This window comes from Eriocheir sinensis, chromosome 16, assembly GCF_024679095.1.
Source record: "Eriocheir sinensis breed Jianghai 21 chromosome 16, ASM2467909v1, whole genome shotgun sequence".
In the NCBI taxonomy this organism is placed as follows: Eukaryota; Metazoa; Arthropoda; class Malacostraca; order Decapoda; family Varunidae; genus Eriocheir; species Eriocheir sinensis.
Genome location: NC_066524.1, coordinates 11,593,984 through 11,598,983, shown reverse-complemented (window position 1 = coordinate 11,598,983; position 5,000 = coordinate 11,593,984). Strand labels below are relative to the sequence as shown.

At 42.2% G+C, this 5,000-nt stretch overlaps 1 protein-coding gene across 1 annotated transcript in view; it reads right to left on the bottom strand.

Annotated features, from left to right (window-relative positions):
- LOC126999298 (fat-like cadherin-related tumor suppressor homolog) overlaps window positions 1–4,246 on the bottom strand; it is a gene marked incomplete at its 3' end in the record, with an annotated part of 100,729 nt that extends 96,483 nt beyond the window's left edge. The window contains 1 exon segment of the mRNA XM_050861731.1: window positions 4,177–4,246.
- Window positions 4,247–5,000: the final 754 nt, after the last annotated feature.

Below are 5,000 nucleotides of genomic sequence, written 5' to 3'. Positions count from 1 at the left end.
TGTGTGTGTGTGTGTGTGTGTGTGTGTGTGTGTGTGTTATCTGTTTGTTTGAATGAGTAGTATATATCAACCTGCTTGTATTCCTTAGTGTGTGTGTGTGTGTGTGTGTGTGTGTGTGTGTGTGTGTGTGTGTGTGTGTTTGAATGAGTATATATCAGCCTGCTTGTATTCCTTTGTGTGTGTGTGTGTGTGTGTGTGTGTGTGTGTGTGTGTGTGTGTGTGTTAAAGGGAAGCCGTTTTTTCGCGCCCCGTAAAGGTGAGTGTTTTGCATATTAATGAGATGAGAATGCAGGTGGCAAATGAGAAGAAGAAGAAGAAGAAGAAGAAGAAGAAGAAGAAGAAGAAGAAGAAGGAGGAGGAGGAGAAGGGGAAGGGGGAAGGTGGCAAAGAAGAAAAAGAAGAAGAAAAAGAAGAAGAAAAAGAAGGTGATGATGATGATGAACAAGGTGGCGAAGAAGAAGAAGACGAAGAAAAAGAACAAGAGGAGGAAGAAGAAGAAAGAAGACGAAGAGGAAGAGAAAGAAAAAGAAGAGTGTTGGAGGATGTGGATCGAGAAGGAGGCGTAGAAATAGCAGGAAAGCATGAAATAGAAAAGATTACACAGAAAAATAAACAGATCAAAGCGAAGAAGAAGGAGAAAGTAGGAGAATAAAAATAAACACAATAAACAAACGAGAATACACACAATGAATATCAAACCGAAGAAGAATGAAGAGGAGGAGGAAAAGATGAAGATAATAATATACACGATAAACAAACGAGAATACATGAAACAAAGATCAGAACGAGGAAGAAGGAGGAGGAGGAGAAGGAGAAAGAGAAAGGAAGAAAAAGAGGAGGGAGACGGTAAGGCAAAGCAAACACAAGGAAGAAAAAGGGAAGAAAATAACATTAATGATAAACAGATGAGGATTGAAGAGCATACGGTAATGATGAAGAAGAAGAAGGAAGAGGAGGAGGAGCAGAAGAAGACAGGGAGGAAGCGAGCTCTGGGAATTGTAAGTTAAATGTGAAAGGCTCGCACCGTAGAGTTTCACCTCGTCACCTTGAGAGCTTTTATAACATTGACTTCATACTGCTCCTTTCCCTACTACTACTACTACTACTACTGAAACGGCTATTCCTGGTTTGAGAATGGTGTGAAATGTGATATACCAGAAATTGTGAGAACATGACTTGGAAATATTAGTAAGGCTTTCTCTTTCTTTATCTATCTATCTATCTACATACACAACCTTCTCTTTTTTTTCGTTTTTACTTCATCTTTATCCTTTCTTCTATGCTTTCATCGGTTCATTTATTCTTTCTCCCTTCCTTTAACTTTCTTTATTTATATCCAATTATCCTTGTTTCCTTTTTATCTCGTTTGGAGGTCATATTTATCCTCTTCTATTCTTTTTCTCGACCCATTTATTATTATTTTCCTTACTCCCTTTCTTTCTTTTCTCCATTCTTTCTTCATCTTTCTTTTCTTCCTTCATTCTTATATTCCTTTCATCCTTTCATTCTTCATCTTTCTATTTTTCCCTCTCATCCTTCATCTTTCTTTTTTCTTCCTTCATTCCTTTATTCATTTCATCCCTTCTTTCTTTCCTCTGTATTCTTTCCTATTCTTCTACTTAACTTTTATTTCGTCTTTACTTCACCTTTATCCTTTCTTCTTTTCCTCTGTCTATTAATTTATTCTTTCTCCCTTCCTTCCTTTTTTCCTTACATTCAATTTTCCTTCATTCCTTCACTCCCTCCATTCATCTTGATTTTTCCACCTTCATTCCTTAATTCCTTTCATCCTTCACCTCTCTCTTTTCTTCCTTCACTCATTAAATTCCTGTCATCATTTATCTTTCTTTTTTCCTCCTCCATTCTTTTATTCCGTTCCTCCATCTTTCTTTATACCTCCATTCCTTTATTCCTTTCATCCCTTATCTCCCCTTCATCTATACACTCATCTTCTCTATACGTCTACTTAACCGTGCACACACCTGACCAACCAAATACCTGCAGAGTAACATAATCCACGTCAACGCACCTTTACCTGATATAATCCCACCTGAAACTTAATTAATCACCGACGCACAACAGCACACCTTTAGGCCAGGTAACACGACACGAGGGGAGGGAGGGAGAGAGAGGGAGAGAGAGGAGGAGGAGCGCAGGGCAAGACCAACCAACTGAACGTATTCCATCCATTAACTTTATTCAGCATCCACAGTTTACATTTCCTAACCCAATAACCCTTAGAATAACAACCCTTGCCTCCCCCCCCCTTATCCTCCTCCCCATCCCCTCCCTCTCTCTCTCCCTCACTTACCTTCCCTTCCCTCCGTCCCTCCTCTTCCCTCCTCTCCTTAACCTCCCTCCCTCCCTTTTACTACCCTTCCTTCCCTCCCCTCTTACATCCCCTCCCTCTCTCTCCCCCTTACTTCCCTTCCCTTCCCTCCTCTTCTTAACCTCCCTCCCTTCCTTCCCTTCCTTCCACTCCCCCTCTCTCCCTTCCTTCCCCCTTCCCTTCCCTCCTTTCCTCTCTCCTCTTTCTCTCTCACTAATCCTACCTCCTCCACCTCTCCACACAGACCTCCTTCCACCCATTTCCTCCCTTCCACTTGATACCTCCCCTCCTCTCCTCCCCTTTACTCCACTAACCTGAACTCTCTCCACACACTTCACTTTCCCTCCTTCCCTTCCCTCCCCTCCCTCACCTCCTCTCCCTTCCTCTATTAACCCACTCAATTCTTACACTTCCTCCCCTCCTCCTCTCCCCTCTCCTCCACCCTTCTCTCCAACCCCCCGATCTCCCACCACACACTTCTCTTCTCCCCTTCTTCCCTTCCCCTTATCCTCCTCTTTCCCTCCCCACTTCTCCCCTTTCCTTTATCCCTCTCCCCAAACCTCCCTCTACATACTTTCTTCTCTCCTTCCCTCCCCCCTTCCCCTTATCCTCTTCTCCCCCTCTTCCCCTCACACTAATCCTTCCCATCCTCTCCCCTCCACCCCTTTCACCTCCTCCCCTCCTTCTCTCTCCCCCACTGATTCTCCTCCTACTCCTCCTAACCTAACCTAAATTACCCTAACTTACCCTAACCTAACCTAACCTAACTTAACCTAACCTAACTCCTTCCACATAATTCCTCCCCTCCTTCCCTCTCCTTTATTCTCCTCTCCCTGGATTCACTAAACTCCCTTCCTCCCCTCCTCTCCCTTCTCTCTCCCCCTTCCACTCCACCACCCCGACCTCTCTTCGCACACAACCTCCCCTCCATCCTTCCCCCTTATCCTCCTCTCCCCTCTGCCCCTCACCTCCCCTTTCCCTCATCCCTCTCCCACTTCCACCCCACCGCCCCGACCTCTCTACACACACAACCATTGACTCCGAACTCGAAAAAGGTGAAAAATAAGAAAAATGTTATTGAAAACTGGTCTTTTAATCTATCTATGTACCGTTATAGCGCGAGTGAGAGAGAAAAAGAGAGAGAGTGAGTGTGTGTGGGGATGAAAATAATAATAAAATCTATCTTTATCTATCTATCTATATCTCTTCCCTCCACAAATAGATAAAACTTTACATACTTTTTTTTTCGATCAACAACAACAATAAAAATGTGATGGAAATGTGACAAAAGAGAGAAGTAAAAATTGGAATGACTCGAAGAAGAAAATGAAATAAAGGTGTAGACGATAATATGAAAAAAAAAAGAAACTAAAGTGAAAATCTTGATGGAAAAACGAATACAAAAGAAAAAAAGTGAAGAAAAAAGGGAAATATTAGAATAAAAAAATATTGGGTGAAACAAATGACAGGAACGGAGAAAACTGTGAAAAAACTAGAAAAAAATAATAAAATGTAAACAGAAAGAAAAAAATACAGAGTTAAAGAGGTAAAACCACTCTCTCTCTCTCTCTCTCTCTCTCTCTCTCTCTCTCTCTCTCTCTCTCTCTCTCTCTCTCTCTCTCTCTCTCTTTCCCTCTCTTTCCCTCTCTTTCTCTCCCTCTTCCTTTCTTTCTCTCCCTCTTCCTTTCTTTCCCTCTCTCTCTTCCTTTCTTTCCCTCTCTCTCTCTCTCTCTCTCTCTCTCTCTCTTTTAACCACTCTACCTTCGAGCACAGAGGGACAAATTACTTTTTTTGTTGGGTTCTATTTTTTTTCAGCTGTCCGCCCCCGTGAATCAACAGCTCATTACCTGTGCTAACGAGCGGCCAGGTGCGGCGGCCCAGGTGCGTCCAGGTACCTGCGGAGGGAATAAAACACACAGGTTAATTAAGCCACTCATCACCTCGACCGATAATTCCTTAGCTACCTACTTCGATTCCTGCTGCGCCTCCTCCTTCTCTACCTCTTCCTCTTCCTCCTCCTCCTCCTCCTGCTACTATTAATTCCTCTTCGTCTTCCACTTCTGTCACTTCATTCCTTCTATACCTATTTTTTAACTTTTCCTCCTTACTTCATATTTTTCTTTTTTTCATTATCTGTCCCCGTTTTATCTTATTTTTCCTTCTCTTCCTCTTTTTCCTCATTCTCTTATTCCTTTCTTTTATCCTTATCTCTTCTTCTATGCCTGTCCCTTCACTCCTTCATCCATACTTCCCCTCCTTTGCCCTAGTAGATGCCCCTTCCGTTTTATCTTCTTTTTCCTTCTCTTCCTCTTTTTCCTCATTCTCTTATTCCTTTCTTTTATCCTTATCTCTCCTTCTATGCCTATCCCTTCACTCCTTCATCCATACTTCCCCTCCTTTGCCCCAGTATCTGCCCCTCCCGTTTCTTCTTCTTTTTCCTCTTCCTCCTCTTTCTCTACCTCTTATACCTCTCCTTTCTCGGTATCTCTCCTTCTGTTCCAATTATTTCACTCCTTTATCTTCAGTCCTATTTTTCTGTTCCTATTATTTCCTATTTTTCTGTTCCAATTATTTCACTCCTTTATCATTACCCCAACTTTTCTACAGTAACTCTTTTTTTTTTCTACCTCGTCCTTTGAAAAGTAAGCACTCAATGTCAAAATATAAATAA